Source organism: Syngnathoides biaculeatus, chromosome 10 (genome assembly GCF_019802595.1).
Source record: "Syngnathoides biaculeatus isolate LvHL_M chromosome 10, ASM1980259v1, whole genome shotgun sequence".
NCBI lineage: Eukaryota > Metazoa > Chordata > Actinopteri > Syngnathiformes > Syngnathidae > Syngnathoides > Syngnathoides biaculeatus.
The window spans coordinates 22,346,526-22,373,525 of record NC_084649.1 but is presented as its reverse complement, the minus strand read 5'-3'; the positions used below and the strand labels follow the sequence as shown (position 1 = coordinate 22,373,525).

General features: G+C 43.0%; 2 protein-coding genes across 3 annotated transcripts in view; one reads left to right on the top strand and one right to left on the bottom strand.

The window, feature by feature from the left end:
* The window catches only part of eya2 (EYA transcriptional coactivator and phosphatase 2), a 40,876-nt gene extending 37,917 nt beyond the window's left edge, over positions 1-2,959 (bottom strand). The window contains exon 1 of one of the 2 annotated variants that reach the window (XM_061833530.1): positions 2,682-2,959. The gene's annotated coding sequence lies outside the window, so the exon portion shown is untranslated. The remainder of the gene's footprint in view (positions 1-2,681) is intronic. The other variant, XM_061833528.1, reaches the window with a different exon arrangement.
* LOC133507374 (uncharacterized) overlaps positions 1-27,000 on the top strand; it is a 59,940-nt gene that overhangs the window by 17,657 nt on the left and 15,283 nt on the right. The gene's annotated exons all lie outside the window — the stretch shown is intronic.

The following is a 27,000-nucleotide window of genomic DNA, read 5'->3' as shown; positions in this document are numbered from 1 at the left end:
AAAAAATGGAGTGAAAAATTGCCAGGTTGGGGTACTCTTAATTTTAGGAGCCATTATATTATGATAAGGGAGGAGGGAAAGAGGGTAGAATTTCATACACAATCCAGGTGATACGCAGGAATGAGACCCGGCCAATCGGCGCGGCGCGTAGAAGCGACGCGAGATGTAAATGAAACGACCTCCGTATGAAAATATTTATCATTCCACAAAGGGTTGGCTTACTGGGGGGCTTTGGAATTCATTTGTTTTCTTCGGGGGGGGGGGGTGTCTTACAGGATGGGGAGTTCTCTGAGTAGCGGATTTTTTTCGGGGCTTATTCACAATTTATTAGAGCCAGTAATAAGAACCGTGAAGGGTTAGAGAGGGTTTCGAGGGGAGCGCCGGGGAGGGTGGGGGGTGTGGGGGTGTGGGGGGCGTCCTGCTGCAGAGTCCATAAACTTGAGGCCCAATGTTATTAGGAGACAAACCACTGCATTAAATCAAACAGTGGCCGGCTAACACCTTCGGTATTTGCAAAATCTTACGTCCACCCCCCCCCCCTCCCCCCTCCCACACACACACACACACACACACACACATCATCATCATCATTTGTGTGTGTGTGTGCGCGTGGGGGGAAAACAGGGAGATTTAAGCTTGAGCATCCGACACGCCAAGATGAATTTGATACAACAACTGCTTGCGGAAAGCCATTTGAGACTTTATTTGATATTAGTTGAAAGTCCAGGCTCTAGTCCGCTCTTTCTCTCTCACTAGTAAACGGTTTATCACACTAGTAGAACAACTGCATCCTAGTAGTTATGTTTTCTTCTACTGCGCTCCACTACACCACATTGTAGAAGGGCTGCCTATACTTACTAGCGAGACAAAACGGTAAACTGTATGCGACAAATAACACTAGTGTGTTACTAGTTACTTACTAGTAATGTACCTTCGTGTGCCAATGTTTTCCTACTTGTGTACAGAAATGTCATATAAATGTAAATCGTAGGATATATTCATTGTACTAGTGTACTATACTCATTCTACTAGTGCGCTAAATCGTCTTACTCGTGAGCATATCAACAATATCTAATAAATCCTCAGGCAGCTTTCCATAACCGCGGCATTTTAGTTTTACAAAATACATACGCAAGACTTCAGGAGCTGCACATTTTGTGATTAAGTTTCATTTATTTGAACGTATTTGCAATTTATTTTTTTAAAATAAAAGTATATTTAATTTCTAGTTTTGATTGACAGTGAACAACATGGAATACTAGTAACACGGGAGGTTCGAGGGCAGCGTCCCATTTTTGGGACATTATCATTTTCATGTATTATATCCTTCAGTATATCAAAATATTCAAGTGTTTTAATCTGATTCTGATTCTGGATTTTGGGACGATCTACTAAGAAAACCCAAGTACCCTCTCGCGGGCCATGTCGAAATTATAAATGAGTAGTTATCATATAACTTAACCATAAACGAAAAAGAAGTGTTATTTCCTTGATGGTGGCCTGTTAGGAGACTTTTTCTAAATAAGGCAAAAAATTGCCACCCTGCCCATGAGTGGGATAAAAACATATAGTTTGAATAAATGTCATGCTCAAAAGTTCTGAATCAAGCTCCCGTGAGATAAAATTGAAATCACATCAAGTTCCTGATTTATGAAGTCTCGAGTGTCGTAAAATAAGGCAATCAAACACCACAACCAAAACGATCGACATATTATTATTAGAAAGTGTCACTCAGTTGGTTTCATTCACAGTAATTAATATTGCTTTTGAAAAAATGCATTCAGTTAAAAGATGCTGAAAAGGACCTTTAAAGTGATAAAATGCACATGTCCAGCATCACAATAATTTCCGTATTGTGGATTCCGAGGGATAAATGCCGCAATGGTTGTGAAAGCAGGGCAGCCGTGAAGGGGGGGGGGGGGGCACTTGTTGCAGCTACATGAAAATGCTTAGCGAGGCTCCCCTAAATGAGCTGATGGGGGTCCCTGTGTGGAGGATGGGGGGGGGGGGTCTCAAGTGGGCCAATCCTGTGTGCCGTCAATTTTTGTCGCTCTATTGGACTGGAAATTCTGTACAAAATCTTAAATAGCTGCATATTATGAGATAAGTCAGGAATTCAAGTGTTACACGAGGACACAACAGATTGTCTCAAAAATAATAACAATAATAATAGGAAACAGATGGAAAAAGGCATCATTATTATCAATTGTTTTCACCAAAACAGAGAACATGACATGAAATAAAATATTTTAAATGTTCAATCAAATTATACAGCTCGATTGGATCTTTTAAAAGAATTATTCAGTTATGGATGATGAAGCTATCTGCTCTGTAGCGTTCATTTTCCCCACATTCTGATGATGAATTATCAATGCCGTCGTTGTGAACGTTCATTTAGTCAATGTAACAATAATGTATTGTGGTTGAGGATGACAAAAATTCCACCAATAAATGTCACTTGATCGGAATTCCGTGACAGCTGGAGGCCAATTTGAAGCAGCGACGCCAAATAAAAAGTATTTAGTTGTCACGGCTGTTAGTCAACAATTTACGACGAGTTGAATAGGAATTTGTTCCCAAAAAAAAAAAAAAAAAAAAAAAAAAAAAAATATATATATATATATATATATATATATATATATATATTATATATATATATATATATTATTCTGGACACTTACCATCATTCTGTGTGAGGAGTTCGTGGGGGAGCAAATCCGTTTATCCATGAGCAAAATAAATACATACAATTAGAAAAAGAAGAGACTCGAACAAACAACACCAACAATGGTGTTGTGTAAGCTGCAAAAGTGACAGCTTTCCACTCTGCGCGCACTGCTCTGCTCGCTCGCCTGCACGCCCGCAGCGTGTTTGCTTTGGCAGCCGAGGGGAAATCGCGTTAAAAAGTAAATGCACGCACTTATCTTGCAGCTCCTCCCTCTCTCTCTCTCTCTCTCTCGGTGCGCGCGCAGGCTCCTCGTCCTCAGCGCACTTTTCTTCCTCTTCTTTCCTTTCTCTTCAATCTTTGTTTGGTTAAGAGCTCTTCAGTTTGCTTGTTTACGCAAGCAAGAAGCTCTCTGCGCCACACTTTCGGAGAGGAGGATTTGTTAGTTTGTGCTAAATAACTCCTGACAATGTGTGTGTGCGTGTTTGTAAGGGGGGGGGGGCGTGTATAATACAAACAAAACTAACAAAATGCCCATTTTATGTATTTTTTTATTTTATTGAACTCCTGATAATTATTAAAGAGGGGGGCGTCACGAGGTTTTGATGTTTGTGGTGGCTTTTTTGGGGGTTGGGTGCTGGAAATTATGTTCTTACACACAAGCAAAGCAAATTTACTTGGATAGCGCATTTCATACGCGAGGTGACTCAATGTGCTATACATGATTAAAAGCATTTGAAAACAAAGATAACATATTTAAAACGGGATAAAAACAATAAAAATGACAAACAAAATATAAAAAAAATAAGACAGTTAAAACCGCCTACAGTGCAAGTAATATGATCAAAAAGTGGATATTTTCTAAAAAGGATGAGAAAAAAGAAGAGTTTTCAAACTGGATTTAAAAAGATTCACACTTGGGGCTGACCTCACCTCTGTTGGCAATTTATTGCATTTGTGTGCTCCATAAAAAAAAAAAAAATAATTGTTTGATCTGTGCTTTCTAAGACAACCCCCCCAAAAACCCTTTGCCATAAACATCCATCCATCCATTTTCTTAGCCGCTTATCCTCACGAGGGTCGCAGGAGTGCTTGCGCCTATTCCAGTTGTCAACGGACAGGAGGCGGGTACAACACCCTGAACTGGTTGCCAGCCAATTACAGGGCACATAGAGACAAACAGCCGGACTCACAATCACACCTAGGGGCAGTTTAGAGTGTCTAATTAATGTTGCATGTTTTTTGGATGTGGAAGAAAACCAGAGTCCCCGGAGGAAACCCACGCGGGCACGGGGAGAACACGCAAACTCCACATAGGCGGGGCTGAGATTGAACCCGGGTCCTCAGAACTGTGAGGCCAACATGCCGCTACCATAAACATATACTGCCCAATAATTTTGGGGTGCTTGAAAAGTTTTTCGGGAGATATATATATATATAATATATATATATATATATAGAGAGAGAGAGAGAGAGAGAGAGAGAGAGATAGAGAGAGAGAGAGAGATCGAGAGAGAGAGAGAGAGATCGAGAGAGAGAGAGAGATAGAGAGAGAGAGAGAGATAGAGAGAGAGCGAGAGAGAGAGAGAGATAAATTGCCCCTGGGTGTGATTTTGAGTGTGGTTCTTTGTCTCCATGGGCCCTGCGATTGGATGGTGACGAGTTCAGGGTGTACCCTGCCTCCTGCCCGTTGACAGCTGGGATAGGCTCCAGCACTCCCCGCGACCCTCGTGAGGATAAGCGGCGAAAAATATGGATGGATGGATGGATATATACTGTAGATATATATAGATTGGCTGGCAAAGTGGAGGGTGTACCCCGCCTCGTGTCTGAAAATAGCTGGGATAGGCTGCACAACTCCTGCAATCTTCTCGAGGATAAGCGGCTCGGATAATGAATTGATACACGGTATATGTTAAACAGAGAAATGTAAAGATTTAGCACACATCTGTTTGAAAATTGAATATATGTTTGTGATAGTTGCCAATGTTTCAAACTACTGCCTCCTACAGGATTGGAGTAGTTGACTCTTTCCTCATTGACCACGTACGCATGCGTGTGTTTGTGTATACTTTGGTTGTACTCTTTAAAGTAACTCAGGTGCAATATTGGCATTAAAAGTTGTCAATAATTTGACATTGATTTGATTGATTGCTCTCTTGGACGTTTTGCATCGAATTGAACGGGAGAGCCCGGAGGCCGTCACCTGCGCATGCGGGCAAATGTCAAACACGATTGGAGGTTACCAAAACAGGTTGCGCTCACACAACACTCCTCACCGCCCAAAATATTTGACAAACTCGTCCGGCAACTGTCATAATTTGAGGGGGGCCAACGGGGCGCCGGTGCCCCTCCGTCTTGTGTTCCAATAGCACCAGTGGCTGCGCTATTGTGTGCCTGTGTATTCTGTAACACGAGCTCCGGTGTTTTGAAGCTGCGAGCACTGACTCACAAGGAAGCAGAAGGTGGGGGGCGGGGGGAGGGGGGGGACAACAGGATGACAAACATCTCGGCACCTGTAGACATTGAGACATGAGGGCAACCCGGAGGGCGAGAGGGGCACGGGGGCAGGAGGCCGGCGAGGTCCAGGTTGAAGTACCAGGTGGATGTGGCATCTGAGAGCACATCCTCAGAGCGGTGTCGCTTTCGGGTGAAAATAAGAGGAAACGCGAGAAAATGAGAGTTGAGGAAATCCTGAAACATCATCCTTGTCTTTTAGTAAAATTCAGCACAAAAGTGACGCACTATAATTTGTGGACAACGGACGGAGGTTTTAAGCTTACCGTATCGAATTTGTACTGAGGCGTGTTTGTCTTTAGTTGTTGTTGTGGCTTCCGTCCACGTTCTAATGCACATCGCCGCCACCTGCAGGACCGGAGTCAAACATTTTCAGCGGTACTTGGTTGTTCAGATTGTGGTATGACAGTATTTTGGGAAAGGGTAAGATTCTTCAATTTCAGAAGGAATCATCACATCTCAAATCATTACCTTTCGGGGAATTAAAAGTTGGTATTATATACCATTGCGCAAATTATGTTCAATTTCTAATATTAAATATTATTATTATTATTATATTAATATTAAAATGCTACAGACACCTCGCTGTGCGCATGCTAACTGCAAAGACTACACAAAGGCTTTAAGTCTTGCCAAAAGCTAACAACTGTGGTGAGGTTCTTTCCCAAACTCTTTTTCAAAGTTTCTTTTCTTGAAAGGCTTGTGGAGGGGAGTTCATGATCACACCAAGAAATCATTTCCATTTTTGTAATCAAGGTTATTCACAATTCATCCACACGAGATTTAGTGTGCGCCGAAGATCATTCAACAAGAGTCTCTTTTATGTACATTATCAACTTTTAACAAAAACAAGCCTACTCAAATGTTTCTTAACCAACCACTTCAATCGTTTTTGTTTCACTCTTGAGGCATTAAAATGCCCAAAGGCTCCTGTGAAATGAGGAAGTGGTGCTAAAATGGCACTTCTCAGAATATTGATGTGTCCAAGACAGTAAACGAAATTGTTCTCGAGCTTTTCCCGTCAAATTGTTGACAGCGTTGCTACAGCATTTCCATGCTCGAACACAGGACTTTTACAGCAAAATATAGAAATTGCAATGCTTTTCAAGCAAAATCTAAGATTTCCTTGGTGAATTACAGTTCATCTCCAAAAACAATTCCATTTCAGTGTTTCATTTCAACAAGATATCCATAAGACAGTAATATTTGACATTTTACAATATATTTTAGCAATTTTACAGCACTTGTATCAACTACAGGTTTAGCCTGTATACTTTTTACACTTCACGTCAAATAAGCATAATAATCAATCTACCATCGAGACGTTTACATCTGGCCTTGGGCTATGTGAAGAAATCGTAAAGACACTTTGAAGACACGACTTGGACAACATCTCACCACTGACGCTCGAGGATTAAAAAGATTTCTACAAAATCAGGTTGTTGCAGATGAAAATGAAAAAAAATGTCATATTGTCGCTGTCACAGTAGCGCCTTTCAAGTGAAATCTGATCCGCCAGTGTTGACTCACACACTTGACATGTTTTCCAGAAGTTGCGTCCAAAATGACGGTAAAGCGGCGGCGGCGAGTCGGTGTCGGGCGCACAGGCCGCCGGTGGAATGTGCGCAGGGGAAATAAAAGCCGCCATTGTCTCGCTCTTCCTCTGATCGGCCATCTGTCCGTCATTCCGGCAGCTGGCGGTTGCGCTGACACACGATTTGTCGTGTGCGTTTTTTCGTGATGCGTTTAAGGACCAAAGACGCACTCTCTTTGTGGCTCAAGTGTAAAAGTCGCGGTAGGTTTAAGGCTCGAGCATGTTGCGTCAAGGTCACGTGATCGTTTCTAGGCCGAGTAGTTCGGCAGAGCGAATATAAACACCGAGGGAAGTGAAGGTAAGGTTATATGTTACGCTGTTTAGCGCGAGGTCTGAGGAAACAAACGCTGGAAAACCACAAACGCCACTTGAAAAAAGGCCCGGGGTGTCATTGCCCTCGCTTGGTAAAGAAAATCTAAAAATCCGTTGGGTTCTTGGCGATGTTTTTGATCGTATGACATCATTGAAAACACATAATTCAAAATCAGTAATGTTGCTTTTATGAGACCCATAAAAACAACAATGAAAAGTTAGTTTCCCAGAGTTTATTATGTAACTAGTAAAGAATTTATTTATTTTTTAACTGTCAGTACATAGGAGTGGCGGTATTAAAACTTTCTTTGCAATACATTAAAAACTGAAAGAAAGAATAACAGAATCAAATAATTAGAAAAACTCAAATAATTAAAAAGAACTCAAATATTGAAAAATAACTGAGCATAAATGGTGAACCAACACATGTCGACAGATAACATAACAAAAGTCGCACTCACATGTACAAATAACACAACAAATATTACAGTGAAGAAAACAAGTATTTGAACACCCTGCTATATTGCAAGTTCTCCCACTTAGAAATCATGGTCTGAAATTTTCACCATAGGTGCATGTCCACTGTGAGAGAGATAATCTAAAAAGAAAAATCCAGAAATCACAATGTATGATTTTTTTTTTAACGATTTATTTGTGTGATACAGCTGTAAGTAAGTATTTGAACACCTGAGAAAACCAATGTTAATATTTGGTGGCCTTTGTTTACAATTCCAAAGGTCAAATGTTTACTGTAGTTGTTCACCAGGTTTGCACACACTGCAGGAGGGGTTTTGGCCCAGTCCTCCACACACATCTTCTCTAGATCAAAAAAACGGAGTTTCAGCTCCCTCCAAAGATTTTCTATTGGGTTTAGGTCTGGAGACTGGCTAGGCCACGCCAGAACCTTGATGTGCTTCTTACGGAGCCACTCCTTGGTTTTCCTGGCTGTGTGCTTCGGGTCATTGTCATGTTGAAAGACCCAGCCACGACCCATCTTCAATCCTCTGCCTGAGGGAAAGAGGTTGTTCCCCAAAATGTCACAATACATGGGCACGGTCATCCTGTTCTTAATACAGTGCAGTCGTCCTGTCCCATGTGCAGAAAAACACCCCCAAAGTGTGATGCGACCACCCCCATGCTTCACAGTAAGGATGGTGTTCTTGGAATGGAGCTCATCATTTGTCTTCCTCCAAACACGGTTAGTGGAATTATGACAGAAAAGTTCAATTTTGGTCTCATCTGACCACAAAACCTTCTCCCATGACTCCTGTGTATCATCCAAATGGTCATTGGCAAACTTAAGACAGGCCTTGACATGTGCTGGTTTTAGCAGGCGAACCTTCTGTGCCAAACCATGACGTCTTAGTGTATTACCAACAGTCACCTTGGAAACGGTGGTCCCAGCTCTTTTCAGGTCATTGACCAAGTCCTGTCATGTATGATGAAAATTTCAGACCCCTCCATGATTTCTAAGTGGGAGAACTTGCAACATAGCAGGGTGTTCAAATACTTGTTTTTTTTTTCACTGTACTTTCGTACTGAGAAGCAGAGAGAGGAGCTGAGTCTTCAATACACTGTATCCGTATGTCTATCTTATACTGCACCGATGTGTTGAAGGTGCACAGACCAGAATGATAATGTGTGACAAGAAAAGTTAAAAACCATTTTAAATTCTCATTATTATGTAGGCCGCATGCAGCGTGCAGGCTGCGAGTTGCCCATTCCTGACTGAAAATATCTGTAGGCCAATTTGTATCGGTGCTGTACTCATTCTGACTTAACACTCCCAGGTGAAAGATTGAACTTTTAAGTTGAAATAACCCAAAGGAGGAAAAAAAAAACACAGCTCCCTCTTTCGTCAATAAACACGCCCAGCGCCCCATCATCACTCCTCCCCGCCAAGACCCGGGACGTAGCCCACCCCCAACCCGGCCCCCTTGATAATATGCTTGGACGGTTAATTGACTGATGTCCGACTAAAAATATCACATTCATGATTTATTCATCAGTTCTGAGGAGTCTTAGCTGTTTTAGGCTTTTTGTTAACCACTTGCAGTACACCACTTAGTTTGTTTCAAGTTCATTGGACTTGATAGGCTTGACTTTCAATAAAAACCAATAGAACATAACAAAATGGTGTTTTCTCAAACTATTGAGGATGTACACAAGGTATATATTTCATATTCTTTTATATTCTTGTTTTTATGTGCTGCTCCTGTCCACTTTTCTGCGGTAGAACAAGCATTTTCCCATTGCGCTCTGAATAAATGCCAAGATGTCCGCATTTCCCCGCACGCAAGAGTAATAGTATCCGCTGTACATGTCTCCAGTCCAAATATGAGCAAAAGCATGAAATACTAGCTTCATATTTTACATGCGTATTGGTTCTGGACCATAAATGGTTCAGTAAAGTGGCCGCGCACACCCATGCTCTCCTCCCGCCGCCCTCCATTCCAGTCTCACTCTGTGCCCCCCGTGTCTCAGGAATGTGGCCGTGATTGCCTTAATTTTATAAAGCGCACGGCTTCCTTTGGTTCAATTTTCACCAACGCCATAAAAAAAAAAAAAGAAGGTCAGCGAGTAGCCATCTGGTTTTGCCATCGCTGCAGCTTTAATGACCAGCTAATAAAAGTTCAATTTGAGAGAAATTACAACAGATGTTTGGGGGCTCAGAACACAAGCCGGGTGAAACCTCAGCTGCCCCGCCGCTTTGATATACGGCCTAATATTACTAATGTTTCTCGACTTTATGGGTTATTAAAGCGACACAACACACTGCGGAGGGAGGGAATCCCGAAGATTGCTGTTAAAATATAAACTCCAGGTAGGCGTACGGGGCTAATGCTAACGTTCAGACATTCGCCAAGGCAAAGTGTCGTCTCAACGCCGTCGGTGGATTGTGAAGCGAATCGTCTGTCCGGCCTCGCCGCGACGCTTCGTTTTTATCACCTTTTGCAAAATACAACCTGAAAAACAGACATCAAGTTGAGTTACTAGCTGTCTGACAGCGAGCTGCTCTCCGCCGCGGCTTTGAATGACTCCCGCTTGTGTGTTTTGAAAAAAGATGTCAGCGATAAAGTTATCAGCGATGATCAGCGAGCGGAGAAATGACTTTGAAATCTGCGGCCTTCTTTCTCTGAACGCAGCAGTGATGCGGCAAAAAGAAAAAAGAAAGTCGAGCAATACTTTCAGTACCTTTCAAACTAGCTGCGAAAGATCTAGTCAAAGCTAACGCTGCGTATTGTGACAGCCGAGGTGTGAAAAAGAAACACTATCCTTTCACTTCCTGTCCTTAGCGCAGTTTTACAGTTTTACTTTAGCGATTCGCAGCAGAGCAAGTGCGAGCAAGTCATCGGTCGGGCTCACCGCTGAACCGTGAGAAAGCGTTTCGCCGGCTGCTTGACACGTTTCTCACCCGACGCAAGTGTTAACGCGGGGGCGATAAACTTTTGAAGGAATGCTCGCCGCGGAAATATCCAATTGAACATCCTCGGGGCAGGTATCGTTTTGTTTCTTTGTGCGTTTTCTCATGTACTGCCAGCTGTGTACCTGCGTGAGCGAACATTCCTGCTTTCTTTCCAATGAGTGTGACTCAGCACGGCATTGGACGTGAAAATATTGTTGTTCTTCAGTTTGGGTGGGAATAAACAGCAGAAATGCAACACTTCCGGATCAATTTTGCTTTGCATGGATGCTGAAAAATCACATCCAGTGGAAAATAGTTGGATACTAATACATCATTGATGGTGTAGTGGTACACACGCCTGACTTTGGTGTGGGCAGCATCAGATCGATTCCCCTCTCGGTGATGGTGTCGATTATGTGCCCTCTGACTGATTGTTGATCAGTTCAGTTTTTGGTCCCTCTTTGGCCGAAGTTAGCGGGGACAGGCTACAGCACTCCTGCAACCCTTGTAGGGATAATCGCCTTGGATACAGGATGGATGGACTAATACAGCAGTTGCGTGCTTGGAATAGCTGCCCACCCATCAATGCTTGGATTGCAATCACGAGACAATCGCCGCCATTTCTGCAGACAAGCTAGGCGTTGCAGATGACTTCACCATGGCAACGTCCACAGACCCATGTGTAAGCTGCGAGCGGCGGATGTTTTCTGCTTACTTTATCTCACTCGATGATGCCGCCAAAGATATGTACAGAAGATCAAACTCTGTGAAGATATCGATCCGTACAATCTCCACGACGTACTTTCAAAGGATTTGAAAGACTTCCTTGAAGTAGAATACGCGGACACTAGAAATAGACACGCTTCCCGCTTACGAAATGATCAGAACAGACTTTCAAATAACCATTTGCCTTGTGCACTCGAGCTTCATTCTGGTCTGCGCGTCGTATATTTGCGGGCCACTTTTGTTGCCGTTTTTCTTTGATACCTCCACTGTATCTTCTCCATCATGCAATCTAATCCTTGGAACACGGAAAAATCGCTTCCCAATGTGTCTGTTTCTGCCATTTCCACATCCGTAGACGCAACAAAAATCTGGCATGATGATGACGGACAGCTGACTGCTTGTCTGCAACGATGGCGGTCAAGTACCCGGATGAACAAGCGTGACGTCACGTGCAACCCAGCAATTGTTGCACTGTAACAGTTGACTGCATTGTCACAAAATAGTACTAGTGGCGATAGTACTGAACTTTACAGGGCATTAAAGGCGGGTATCCTGCCACCATTAGCTTGCTAGCTACCCTCCGCTCTCCTTGACCTGGTCTTGGGCCCCTCCCCTTGTCTCTTGCTTGCTTCTGTCATTTTTGGGTGCTTTTCTTGCACCAGTTTGGTCGAAAGCGATCGGCGATTCCGCACGACTGTAGTGAGAGATGAGAGACGTCGGGTGTGTGCTGCAGTGGTCGCAAAGATATTGTTTACTACGAATGATCTTTGCTGATCTATGCCAGCGAAATACTATTTATTGACAGGGAGAACTATTCAATTGAAGTGTACCAGACATCATAATAGTTGTGTTTTCTGATCAAATAGGCCCAAGACTACACTGAGTTAGAACATTTTGGAGTAAATACAGACTAGATCACTTTTACTGCAGTTTAAGATACAGAAACTACAGAAGTAATTCCAATATGAAGTAAGTGTCTTGGCCCAATAAATAAAACTCTTTCCTGTATGATGAAAAAGGCTACAAATCAGACTGGAACTGCACTCAAAACACTCCCACAAGATTTTTAGCAAAACTTTACAAGGACTTTTGTTCCTTTTTTTATATTTTTGAAGTGTGCGTAACGCTGAAGAACAGCTCATGGGATTGACACTCGCACACCGCCGAGGTGATTGATCATCCCCCCCACTCTTGAATGCAAAATAAAGCCAAAAGCTCAGTCGGGCTGCCTCGCTCGCATGATGGATGAGCTCCTGAGAGAATTTCTGCCCCTTCCAAACGGGGGCCGCACTCCAGAACCGACACGCCAAAACACACGCCGCAGCCCCTCGGCTTCCTCCGCTCAGCTCCCCGAGGTGAGAGATAAGTTCACTTGTGGGGTTTTGAGCGCGTTCCCACGGCTGGCCAGAGTCAACAGGGGCGTACGACGCCGCCGCGTTCTCTCCCGCTGACAAAGACAAGGTGTGTCGAAAGTATTGAGTTTCCGTGAAATACCTCCACAACAAGTAGGGGTATTGTTTTGTTTACAACGCAGCGTGTTTTGTTGGTGAGTGGCCGAGCACCGTCATTGGTGGGTGATGCCGATACTCTGCGGATAGGTTTACATTTAGGGCCTTCTTTATTTGAAAAACGGGGGAAATCGAGCATCATGATATCCTTTAATGTGGACTCTTTCAATTGCGCTGAGTTCTCGACCATTTTACTATTTTGAACAGGAATGAGCAGTTTCGAACTGAAGGCGGGAAACTCTTTTTGCTGTTGAGGAACATCTGAAATTTCAGGAAATAACCACGTCCATACCTATAGTTTAAATTTTTATGTAAAGCAGTAGAATTCCTGGAGAACAATGGTCATATTTTGGCCCAATACGTGACAAATTCAATAAATTCGATACTCTAAATTGCCCTTGGGTGTGATTGTGAGTGCGACTGATTGTTAGTTTCTATGTGCCCTGCGATTGGCTGGCAACCACTTCAGCGTCTACCCCACCTCTTGCCCCAAAGTTAGCTGGGGTAGGCTCCGGTACTCATGCGACCCTTGTGAAGATAAGCGGCTCAGAAAATGAATGCATGACAAATTAATTTCTAGAAGCTCAAATGAGAAAACTTTCCCCCATTGATTATTTTTGGAGCTGAAACTATGAATCAAATACTGTAACTCGAACTCTAATGTTACTGTGGTTGAGTCAAACATCCATCCATCCATTTTCTTTGCCGCTTATCCTCATGAAGGTCGCGGGGAGTGCTGGAGCCTATCGCAGCTGTCAACAGGCAGGAGGCGGGGCACACCGTGAATTGGTTGCCAGCCAATCACAGGGCACATAGACACAAACAACCGCCCTCACAATCACACCTTGGGGCAATTTAGAGTATCCAATTAATGTTGCATGTTTTTGGGATGTGGGAGGAAACCGGAGTGCCCGAAGAAAACCGCACGCAGGCATGGGGAGAACATGGAAACTCCACACAGGCGGGGCCGGGATTGAACCCGGGTCCTCAGAACTGTGAGGCCAACGCTTTATCAGCTGAGCCACTGTGCCGCCCTAAAGGAGACACGTCATGTCATTATCCATGCCACTTATCCTCACAAGGGTTGCAGGAAAGCTGGATCCTATCCCAGCTAGCTTCGGACGAAAAGCGGACTACACCCTGAACCGGATGCCGGTCAGTCGTAGGGCAGACATCGACACCATCGCTGAGCGGGAATCGATCCCGCACGGCCTGCACCGAAGGCAGGCGTGTGCACCACTACACCATCAGTGACTAATCTCAAAGGAGACATAATATGGATATTAAAAAAAAAAAAGAAAAGACAACAACAACTTCTTAGGTATCTTTTTAGAATTATGGTTCAAACAGGAAAGCCTCACTGAAATTAAAAATCTCCTTCACAAGAGTGTCCTGGTCCAAGTAGGCATGAAAGCAATATACAAACAAACATAAATCATAATATCTTAATAAAAGCTCAGTCAAAACGCCAAGTCAACAAGCAACCAAGGTATCTGAAAGATGCACTCACTGATTAAAGTTAAAATTCAAATAGAGGGATTAGCACGTCAGTCAACACTCGAGGATTTACCCGCACATCAGTCATCGCCTGTCGACTGACAAGCAAGAACGCGGAGGACTTCCCCTCTGAGAAGAATTAATTACCCCTAATTATATTTTCACACGTTGACCTTTCAGTCAACTCGGCCTGCACCTTTTTTTTTTCTGGCATTGCTAAAAGACAGACAGGGAAGAGCGTGAGTCAAAACTGTTGCTGCCTGGCGTTAAATATATGCTCGCAATTACTTTAATGGTTGTAAAATGTGTTCTCATCAGCAGGTTTCTCCACTTTTTTCACTTTCGGATCGTGCAGATTGTACGGCTCATTTACGGCTGAGCGGCTACTGGCAAATGTAAAAATAGTGGGGCAGCGGCGGCGCTAAAAGCAAAGTCGTTTAGCTCGCGAAGGTGTGGAACAGGAAGTGTCTGGATGGACGTCAAAAGTTTATTCACGTTGCTGATTTATGCTTTGCGATGTGTGGGGGGGAAAAAAAGGAAAAGAAAAGTACTTAAGGGCTTCCTGCGGGTTTATTCGCACGGCATCGGACAAACATTTCCTTGCGCAACCTTTTTACCTACGAAGGACGGGATGAGAATTTTCCGGGGATTCGAGGAATTCCGGGTTTTTTCAGCTGAAAATGTCATTTTTGTGAAACGCGTAAATCCGTTGAGAAAACTTTGGTGGGGGGGGGGGGGGTTACGGCTTGACGCGGGTCGAGGCTCTGATCAAGACCGGCCGCCAGCATATATTGGCAACCCTCGTCGTGAAATTAGTCATTAGTCAGAAAACGGCATTGCTATCTATTTACGGCATTGCTATGTGTTTGCATTAAATTTGGTGTTTCTAATAACGACAACATTCCGATTTCCGGCAGCATTTTGGCAGCATTTCATCAGTATTTTCATTGTGATGTTAATATTTCATAAATGAGTATTCTGTTTACTACGGCATGGTTATAACTTATAGACATACATACGCATATCTTATCGAGCGGTCTGCAAGTTTGCCAGTCTGGCGAAAGTCTTGGAGTGAAAAGATGAAAACCGTGTCAGGGAAATTGATAAAAAAAATAAACCATGGGGTAAAAAACAGTTTCAGATGGGCACGGCTTGAAAAAAGTGTAACTGTGCGTCTAACCGAACACATACAAAAAGTTGATGTTCCCGGCAAAGTGCTGTGCACTTTGTGTTCCGATATGATCAATTACGGAAGCCGAGGAGCAAATATCCAAACTAGGAAACACAAAGGTAACTTGGACGTAAATTTCTCAAATATTATATAATTGACAACTATGAATACGATTAGGCCTATCTGTAGCACTGGCCCTGTAGATCACACATTTTATCGCTCACTTTTATATTTTGTGATCTCTCTCTCTCTCATTTTAAATACCTCAACCCTAGGAGGAGGATAAGCGGCAAAAAAAAAATGGATGGATGGAGGGCTATATAATACAAAATATAAAACAATAATATAAATGAAAGTCTACAGAAACAAGAAAATTTGATATATCTGATATATCTGCTTTTGCGTCTGAAGTCTTCATCTGACCTTGAATGTGTGAAACATAAACAAATATATTTGTATATAAAAAAAGTTTTTTTTGTCTGTATTGGTCCAATACACATTTGAAGTGGCTAGATAGATACAATATAGTATGTGCGGAGCGCTAATATTTCTGATCAATATAAACAGTAAAGCAAAACAATGTCCTAGTTGTCACTGGTGTGTGTGTGTGTATATATATATATTATATATATATATATATATATATATAAACAAATTATTTGTGTACTCATTTCTGAAGTATAACTTTTAAGTGCAGTAGCCCATTTGATCTAAATTTCACCCAGTCTACATTTTTATGTCTGACGTTTGGTAAAATTATTTTGGTTGTTTGGACTCATACTTTAAGTTTTCAAAATGTTATGATTGCCCTGTTTTTAGACTGTTCTGAGGTCCCGGGTTCAATCCCGGACCCGCCAGTGTGGACTTTGCATGTCCTCCCCGTGCCAGTTTGCATTTTCTCCGGGCACTCCGGTTTCCTCCCACATCCCAAAAACATGCAACAATAATTGGACATTCTAAATTGCCCCTATGTGTGATTGTGAGTGCGGCTGTTTGTCTCTATGTGCCCTGCAATTAGCCGGCGACCAGTTCAGGGTGTACCCCGCCTCCTGCCCGTTGACAGCTGGGATAGGCTCCCCGCAACTCTTGTGAGGATAAGCGGCAAAGAAAATGGATGGATGAATGGTCGTTCTCATCTCTCCTAAGGACTTTTTTTTCTTTGCTCTCTTCATTGGCGAGCAAAGACAGTGAATTTGTCCCGTACCCCCCAAAAAAGAACCTTTACACCTCCCAGCATGACTGCGGGGATGCTCGTACTCTCCATCCTCTAAACACAGGCGGGTCCAGTCGATGCCGACTTCGATTTAATGTGACCGCAGCGTTTTTTTTCCTCCCTAGGCCGGGTCATGAAGTTTGAGTCATTTAGATGTTCATGGCCAACTTCACATTGCTCCGCTTTCCCTTTTTCGCGTTTGTGCCCGGCTCCGTGAAGTCAGATCCCGCCCGCATGTCAAAAGTTCACTCATGCTGCTGATTTATGCTTTGCGACGTGTGAGAAATAAAAGCGCAAGTGCCTTTTGCGTGCGTCTCATCATGGCATCACGCATACATTTCCTCATGCATCCCCCTGCGGCTTAATTGCCATCCCATCATCCTTGCGGTGACGTGATGTAAAACAAAGTCTTGTCAAGCGCAATCACACCGGGTTTGCGGCGAAAGGAGACGCTCGCAAGCCGCTGTTGTTGTAACGCAAGCGAACAAAGCAATCAAGGGAGGGGGATTCCTGCGTCTTTCTTTCTTTTTTTTTTGTCAAGCGCCTGCCGGCAACCAACTTTTAATGACAAACATCTCGTGAGTGCACATGCTGCAGTATACGTTTGTATACCTGTTACGCTTTCTCAAGTGTGTGCGTCTCGTTACAGTCCTACGAGCCAAATTTCGTCGTCTTCGGAGCGCATGAGGTCATTGGAGTAGAATATTGAACTGAGTTCCCATGACTGAGAGGCTTCGAAAAGTGCGCAGCGCAGCCCGTGAGTGCAAATCTACGTTTTTTTTCCATCCACAAGTGATTCACAAGAAACATGAAAATACACATTGATGTAAAAAAAAAAAAAATCATCGTTTAGTACAAATTTTAATTCATAAAATATACATATAAAGGGGATTCAGGTTAGTTCAAATAAATATATGATATTAGACAGCATTAAATATAAACTCAAGTGCCCTAAATACATATACAAAAGTTTTATTAATAATACAGTGTGTATGCGATATAAAACAAATCTAAATTTTATATACATCTAAATAAATGATGGGTAAATGCCCAAAAGGTACATTTAATTATATAATATTCTATAATAATTACAAATAAATTTTGGATTTAAATGTACATATAAATAAAATCTTGTATGTCTAAAATCTAAATGAAGATAAGAAAAATACATCACAAATAAATGTAGATTTGAAGAGTTCAGACGCAAAAGCAGATGTATTCATTTTTGTTGTTTCTGTAGATTCTTATATATATATATTATAAAAATTGATTGATTTATGTACTATAGAGGCGGCACGGTGGATCAGCTGGTGAAGCACACTCACAATTCTGAGGTCCCGGATTTGATCTCGGCCCCGCCTGTGTGGAGTTTGCATGTTCTCCCCGTGCTGGGATAGGCTCCTGCACTCCCCGCGACCCTCGTGAGGATAAGCGGCAAAAGAAAATGGATGGATGGATAGATATGTTACATCAATCAAAGAATCTACAGAAACAAGAAAAATTGATCTATCTGCTTTTGCGCCTGAACTCTTCATTTGTTTGACCTTAGATGTGTGAAACATAGACCAATACATTTGCATATAATGAAGTTTTTTTTTTTTTATGTATTGGTCTAATACACATTTGAAGTGGCCCGATATAGTATATGCAGTGCGCTAATATAAACAGTAAGGCAAACCAATGTCCTAATTATCACTGGTAAAAAGCAAGAGAATGAATTGACACGACCGGTTTCATATCGATCGACCCCCCCCCAATGAAATGGGTGGGAGAGAGACCTGCCCTTGACCTTTGAACTCCCAGGTCTCCCACCCAAAGTCAGAGCAGGGACCTGTAGAAATCAATTCTTTCAGTGGAAATGCTGTAAGCTGATAGCCGGAGAGGAAAGCAAATGGATGACTTGGCTGACTTAAAAGGTGCTTTTAGAGCTGAACCCGTCCAGTTGGGTTCGGGGCGGGAGACAAATCACAGATTTGGTTTCAAAAGAAGACAGCTACTCGTGTTCATTTGTTTCATTTGTCTGAGGAACAGGAGTCTAACAAATGGATGAATTGTGCGCCTAAAGCCGGATCAGAAGCACAAGATCAGAGGTTGTAGAAGGCATCCCTGAGGGACTCCGCGCAAAATAAAAGCAGAAAAGATAAGAACTCAATTAAGATCCGAGGAGCTAAATTAAGATGGGCTGACACGTATAGATGGTCTGATTGGACCTTTTTCCATTTTTCAAGATATCTCTAATGTCTGCCGCACACTGGGAGATTCACTTGGACCCGATTGGACCAGATCAAAAAAACTGAACTAAAACTGTCTACTTCCCACAGTTTACTCGCCTGTGTGTAGACGAGTGAAACCCCCCTGGGGCTTTTCTCCTCCTTTGCTTTTTTCTCAACAAGTAATAGAAGGACGGGGTTGAGAGAGGGGGAGTGGAGTTGCGGGGCGGGGGTGGGCATCGATGACCTTTTGGGATAATCCACCTGATGCCTGGGGTGGCTGAGCGAATAAGACAATGAATGAGTGAATGGAGGGGGAAGGAGTTGTTGTGCTACAGGTGAAGGTGTGGGGGAGGGGGAGAAAAAAAGAAGAAGCTGCAGCGTGTCGGTTTCCTCCCCGGGTTTGCTTGGTGGCTCCAGGCGTCGGATTTTCACGGTGGCCTCACCTTGGTGCGCATTGTCTTGTCACGGGAAAAAGTGTGTGAAAACTCCGCCCACCGAGCGCCGAACAGGCCGAGAGACATCATGGACGGGAAGAAAGAGACATCACAACGCTTGAAGGCTTTGGATTTTAAAGCTGTTGGTCGAGTTGAAGGCTTGCTTGGAAGGGTTTGGTGGGGAAGAACTTGACACAGAAATAACCAAAGAGAGAATCTCGAAGAGACCAGGAATATTCCTTACTTTGTAATGGCCACGTCCACCAAATACCTTCATCCACTTACAGTAGTTTCAATGTACTTAGAAGCAACTGAGTGACCTCGTCGTGAATATTTTCTCCGTCTCTTCTCGCTTTGTTTTTCGAGAGGAAAATGCGGGAGAAGAACTAACAGAACGCGTGTTTACGGTCATGTCTGCGAGCAGTCGAGCAGCGCTGGAACGCGAGCGGGCAACCGCGTCTAATTGGAACAAGACCTTGTTTTTGCGCACGCGAAGGAAACTAAACACTACGAGCGGGGAAAATATTCAAACATTTTTGAAGCTAAAAACGAGAGCGGCGATGGATGGTCCCTCCCGCTGCCTTCGCCGCGACAAATCCTCGAAATAATCCCCGATCTTTGATGCCGTTGTCTACTTAAATTCGAAGCATGGGCAAAAATCTCAGGGGCTGATTTTTTTTTTCCCCAAACTTTCCAGTGCTTTTGCTTCCAAGCGATTTTTGGTCAAGTGGGCGGGAGGGCTCTTCGGCATCTCTAAAACATAACGTTTTACACCACGATAAAAAGGCTTGCAGGAATTGATGACTTGGATGGCGTCAATCTCAACCAGATGGAGGGATGATCAATTATGAATGAACCGCCGATCGGGGAGGCCGTGGGCTTATCAATAATTCACATCTGTGATGGCGAACACATTTGCTACTTCATTATCTGACACGTAAAGAAGCTTTTAAAAGGTGGTCTTCTGTCTATTGGGTGTATTGATGAAACCGCAATGACGGATTGTCCTGGGAACGCCGCAGATGGATGTGGAGATTTTTTAACAACTCAGTCAGGCCCCTCCTCCCTCGACAACCCACCACCACCACTCACTGTGAGTTACCATAGTTTGGAAGATCCAATTCTGAAAAACTGGCTGTTTTCTTGGTTTCGACACAAATAGTTGAGTCTCGAGTGAATTTTGCCAAATTGTGACATCGCCATTCAGCTAATTTCCACCATCCTAACCGCTCCTAACCCCAGTTTCTCCCCAATGTTGAAACATCTCGGCTTGGCTAAGATCCAGAGACACTTTCAAGCAGCGCCGTCAAACACCATCATGTCAAGGCCAAAATGGAAGCAGATCTGCCTCGAGTTTTGCTGAACGCACAGATGCGCATAATTCATCAATAAATTTGCCGAAGCTGTGTTGGGCGATGTGTCTGCCAAATTTTGCAGTGTATGAAGTGGTGCCATGATCAGGGAAAATGCTTTTACTGTTTTCACTGGTGTTCAATGCTTACGGGCAATGTTCCATCTCGTTTTTTTACGTGTCTGAGCAAACATATCGTAAACGTAAACAAACGTATCGTCTGTGCTTTCATCCTCAGTCAGGCTGTGCCAAGGTGGAATTTTAACATTATACACCATCTTATCCTGTACTTTCTACTTTGGCTTCAGACCATACCAGACCTTTTTTACTCAAAAAAGAGAAAATCTCATCCAGTTTCACCACTTTTTCTTCTATTATTCACATACCCCGGTGTTTGTAATTATGAGTGTACCCCTTTAAAATGGGGGTGGGGGGGTAGTGTCAGGTAAATGAGGAAGTAGAGTGTGTGGCCCGGTGTGGCCGTGTTTAAAAATGAAAAAAAAAAAAAATGCGTCAGGCTGTAGTTCACTGTGCTGGATCTGTTTTCCTCTGCGACAAGTGCGCAAATGCGCAGTTGCGCAGCTCAGAGGGAACATTGTTTACGGGGCAGGTGGGGCAACCAGTCGCTCAACATGCGGATTTACAGTCAGACAGCTACGAGGTGTAAATTTGCTGGCTTTTTTTTTTTACCCATTTATTTATTTATTTTAATCTTTTTGGCGTTTTGATGAAAGATGTGATTAAGAGAGCAGGAACCCGTTTCGCTGCAAAATAAGTCCTCTTTAATACTTTACAGCAAATGAGCATGTAGCTTTCTGTCATGTTGGCCCGCTGCCATCCAGTCCTCCTTACTTCACTCAACAGCGCGTCGATGCGAGCAGAATGTGGAACCCTTCCTGTGGAGCACACAAGCCGTGCTGTGATTTTGACAAATCGGAGCCGTTTTCCTAATGACGCTTGGCCCGCGAAAACGCTGTGGAGAATGTGCGGCTCTTCTGGGCTCTTGGGGTGACCATAATGGGCCTTGAGGGATCCACAAAAGCCGACGGCTGCGTGTCTCAGTGTGTGAATCATGTTTTCTGCTTCTGAACGCAGCTTGAGCTGTATGGTTTGAATTTGGGGGAGAAACGTTTGCGCCGGCCTCCGTCCTCGGTCGTCAGATGTGGGAGACGAGACGCCACATCGTGTTCTGGTGTGGTTGGAATCATTTACGGCGAAGACGCTAACTCGGACACGTGGGACTTTCTGAGGAGTGCAGCGTTCGCACAGTGAGATATTCAGGAAAAATACAGTCTCAATATGCTCGTTTAGCCCATCTAGGACGGATTTATTATTTACTATTTGTAATACAAATTGCAACTATTATATTTCATCTGCATCGGGTATGTGGCTTTTTCTTTTGCCTTAATTTTCGACCTCACTTGTTCTTAAAGATCAAGTGTCATCCCTATAAACATTCTAAAATCCATATTGAAATGAAAAATACATACAACATTATTCACTTCAATGTCAACACGAAAAAACAAATATGAGCGGAGAGCGCGTCTTCCATGCGCAAAGTTGCGGAAGTCTCATTAGATTTCCAAGTGGTCGCCATATTGGCTGCATTTACTGTCCGTGATGTCACCCCGGACATCTGCCATCGAAAACACGCTATGGCCCCTAATATGGGACACGCCCCTTCAACCATGGAAGCTCTTTTCGAAGAAGAGAACGTCTCACATTTGAGTGAGGTGTCCGAGGCAATATTAGCCTATTGTTTTGAGCCATATTTAGATGATATGCGGATCACTTCTAACTAACAACAGACGCCCCGACAGTATGTAGCTTACTCAGCCGCGTAATGCCACGGCCCAGGTGCGATGAGCTGATCACGGCTTCGGCTGGGGTAGCACCGAGGTGGCTCATCGCGGCGCCGAGCTGGGGTGGCTTATCACAGTGCCGAGCCGGGCCGCTTTACGGCGTTGTCGTCGCACGCACCATTGCCGGCAGCGTTGTTCATAGCCATCCGCGAGCCCGACGCTGGCTCGGCGGCGAGCCCGACGTGGAAGCCGTCCGACTCACACATCGACACATTGAGCCCCCGTGTCATGCATACGCGGAACATTTGCTACGTTATGAGACACGGATTACGTGGTCCCCCCCAAACTATTATTTCTTTTAGTTGTATACACACCTACCTGTCATTTGGAACCCACAAAGGTCTCGTCCTTTGCACTTGTGCAATCCATTTTTCACGACGAACCGGGTCTCTTGGAAACTTATGAAGGGTAGATCCATCCTCCCGAGTTTTCTTGTAATATCCAGCAATGCAACAACAACAAGCTACCTTCTGGCAGGTAAAACTAATAGAAACAAACGAGTCCGGTGGAGGGCGCTCCTGCCCTGTATGTCACTTCCTGCTTCTTCTCGAAAACAAATCCCTTGAGAGGATTTTCATGGCGGGAGTTACAGAAGGCCAAATACGTCAAAATCATATTTTGTGGTGAAAAAATACCGGCTGCTGTTTTTTCATTCATAACATACTGAAAATCATCCATTTCATGACACTTGACCTTTAAAAACGAATCATTGCGGCTGACCTCCATTTGGACACATCTCCAAACAAATCTAGATTAGCGGCATTGTGATATTGCAGTACGAAAACCGCTCGCTCAATTAAACACCTTCTGAAATAGTAGAATAATTCACTTTTGTTGTATCATTTCACACTTAATGTGTGGGCGGGCACTTCAGAAATCCAGCATGTTCTGTCCAAGCCTTTAAAAAAAGCAATTTTCCACAATTTGCCACTTTTAAATGTGACTTTAAACTTCACCTGCACATTCGATCGAGGATTTATGAAGCCTACGGTTTGATTATTTCTTATTTTTTTCCCGACCACCTGTGAGAACGATTGGCTCAAAATCGGAAGAAACCCACACGTGGGCTTGTTTTCAACCTCGCAGGTTTATTCCATGCGCAGCTCCGTCTCGCAAAACAAAAACTCATTTTTTTTTTTCCTTCTGTCACACACGTTTGTTGCCAAGATTATCAAATGCACTCTCCAAAGAAAATTACAGAAAGGAATGTAAGAAAAAAAGGAGGGGGAAAAAAAAAAAAACAACTGAAGTGACCCATGTGTGAAACTTCGCAATGCAACTCAGAAGTCTTTTCCAGCTCCAAACAGCTGCCGCTGCCGCTGCTGCACTTTCTGCGGCGCGGCCGAGAAACCTGAGCTGCACTATTGATCAGCCTTCCACTAGCAGGTTATTAGCAGCCCGATGTCTCCACACTCTCCTCAAGATTGTGTGTATGTGTTTTTGTGTGTGTGTGCGTCTCTGCATGCGCGCGTATGCGCTGAGATGAATGATCGACCAAAATACAGCGCGTAAATCTTCCCCAGTAGAAATTTAAGCACCGGGAGGAAGTCGTGTCTATTTCAAATATGTTTTTGATCCTAACCAGTAATCCCTTCAACCCTCGACTAGTGTGACCGATCGGTTCCTCTTCCACATGCATATTCAATCATAATGACATATTCCAAGTGATGGCAGCTACATTGTGAAAGATTACATGAATTTATGGCTGTGTAGCCCATTTAAAACACACTTTTAAGTATTCTTGTCTGTATTAATTAGAACCTTTGTAGTCTGTTATCCAACTGTGTCTTCTCATGAGAATTTATTGGTAATATTTACCCCCCTTCCTCCCCGCCAAAAAAGTGAAGCAAGGCAATTTGCAAGATTGTTTTGCTATTATTTGGAGGATGGAGGAATTGATAAAATTGTTCGAATTTTCTCAACTAACAGCACACAGGACTGTTATGTCGAAAATCCAATTAAGATGATCTGACATAATCTTACCACCGAGCCACTGTATATAAATATGCCTGTTAAATTTGCTCTAATGTATTATGATGGAAAAGAGTCGGGACTTGGGGAGGAATGGTGTTGTGCAAAAGTAAAGAAAAACACAGCACTTGAGGAGAAACAGCTGTGTGCGCTCAAGCCTGACGTGCCGGGGGTTGGGGACCAAAATATGTGCGTTTTTATAATCATAATCATAATAGTAGTGATACGCCTGTGTTCCTAATAACGGGCTGTCTTGCATCCCAAAATCGTCAACATATCTCCAATCGTCCACAACAGAGGACGAGATCAAGTCGGAGACGACGGTGAGCGTCTCGCCATTGCAGCACTTGTACTTTCTTCTTCTATCAATTATCAAAAATGACCGGAACACTGTGCAACAAACAATAAAATGCAATATTATCATTTCAAAGGTGACGGACGGATACTGTACATGATCGCCTGCACCTGTTTTTAGCCACTTTTCGACCTTTTATTCGTCATCTGCAATCTGTCAATCTCTAATTTATATCACACTCAGATTATTACAAATTAGTGGGCAGTATTTCTATTAGAAAGAAAGAAAGAAACAAAGAAAGAAAGAAAGAAACCAAGAAAGAAATTGTAATGGTATTATTTGCCCATTATTAATATTATTCGGTATGATTTGACTTGTGTAATATCAACTCAGCAATTCCTTCAACCTAAATAGATTTTTTTGGACAAATTTCAATTTGGTTTCCAAATTCATCATCTCTGCGATTATCAAAGTGCGAAATGATGTAAGGTTGAATACTGACTCGGGAAAGTTTTGAATTTTGGGGTTGTTGGATCTCAATGTGGCTTTTGATTCAGTAAATGAAAATATACTGTTGAAGAGGGTGGAAATGTGGGTAGGACTAAATGGAATGGTCCTTAAATGGTTTAGATCTACCTGGAGGAAAGGACTTATTTTGTAACCATTGGAAGTGCTCAATCTCAATATATGACAACGACAAATGGGATTCTTCAAGGGTCAGTTCTTGGACCTCTTCTGTTCAGCGTGTATATTCTGCCCTTTTGTCACGCTAAAGCAGATAAAGAACTGGATGAGCCCAAATTTTCTTCCAATAAACCGCAACAAAACTCAAAGTTGTTTTGGGGAATTAAAAAACAGGATTGCTGCTCGTAAATACCTGGACTCACCCTCTTGAAAAACCAAACCCCTGTCCAACCTGACTTAACAGTCATATCAAAACAATTACTAAAATTGCCTTTTACCATCTGAAGAACGCATCGAGTGAAGGCGTGTATGTGTCAACCAGACCAGGAAAAGCTCATCCATGCTTTTATCTCGAGTAGACTTGACTATTGTAATAGTTTTCTGACTTGACTCCCCAAAAGGAGCATTCAACAGCTGCAGGTCATTCACAATGCTGCGGCTCAGGTTTTGACCAGACCAAAGAGGTCAGAGCCAATAACTCCAATTCTAAAGTCCTTACACAGGCTTCCAGTCAGCTTTAGAATAGATTTGAAATTTCTGCTAGTGGTCTATGAATCATAAAGTGGTTTCGGTCCTGAATACATGAAAGAAATGCTTACGGAATACAAACCCAGTAGAGTTCTGAAATCGACTGACTCAGGTCAAATCGTGGAGCGCGGAGTCCAAAGCAAACATGGCGAAGCAGCATTTCGCGGTTGTGCTGCACACAAATGGAATAAGTTGCCAACGGGGGTGACGTCAGCCCCAAGTGTGAATATTTTTAAATCCAGTTTAAAACTTTTTTCTCATTCTTTGTAGAGTCTTTAAATAGTTCTTGCACTGTACAGTGTTTTAATTGTCTGTTATTATTTTTCATGAAATTTGTATTTTTTTTCTCTGTTTTAAATTATTTATTTCTTTGTATTTACATCTTTTTTTTTAAATCATGTAAAGCATATAGAGTTACCTTGTGTAGGAAATGCGTTACACAAATAAATTGACTTTGTTTTGTTTATTTTTACTTCACCTCCTGAAGAGAATTTTCTTGTGGAGGTTATTGGTGAAATTAACGGTGGAAAAACTTTTGAAATGATAAACGCTTGTCTCATTTTTTGTGTGCAACAAAAACCCGGCCTTTGGACGGGGGTGTGTAAACTTTTTCTTTCTATGCACTGTATAAGCAACACCACCAATGATGTTACGCTCAATCAGTGGCCAACGACGCTGTGGCGAAAGATGCCTGCACTGTTGTATTTAGTGATGATATGATAAAAATGAAAAATTCCATTTCTTTTCAACAGTATCCAACATAGCGCAAGTAGATGAGTGCAATCGTCGGAACATCTCACCAGATCTCCTTAAGAAGGTCCAACTTTCACTGCTCTGCGTCACAGCGCCGCCATTATTGATTTTGAACACCCACCAATTTTCCTTACCGTTGAGATCTGTGCGGTCCCATTCAAAGCGCGTCGAACGAACTTATATGAAGTTGGGGCGGCGTCGGCGAAGTCCTCGCCCGCGCTGATTTATGAGTCGAAATAAAGCGTACTAGGGCATAAATCATCATTGTCGACGAAACCGTCATAAAAGCGGAGCCAAACC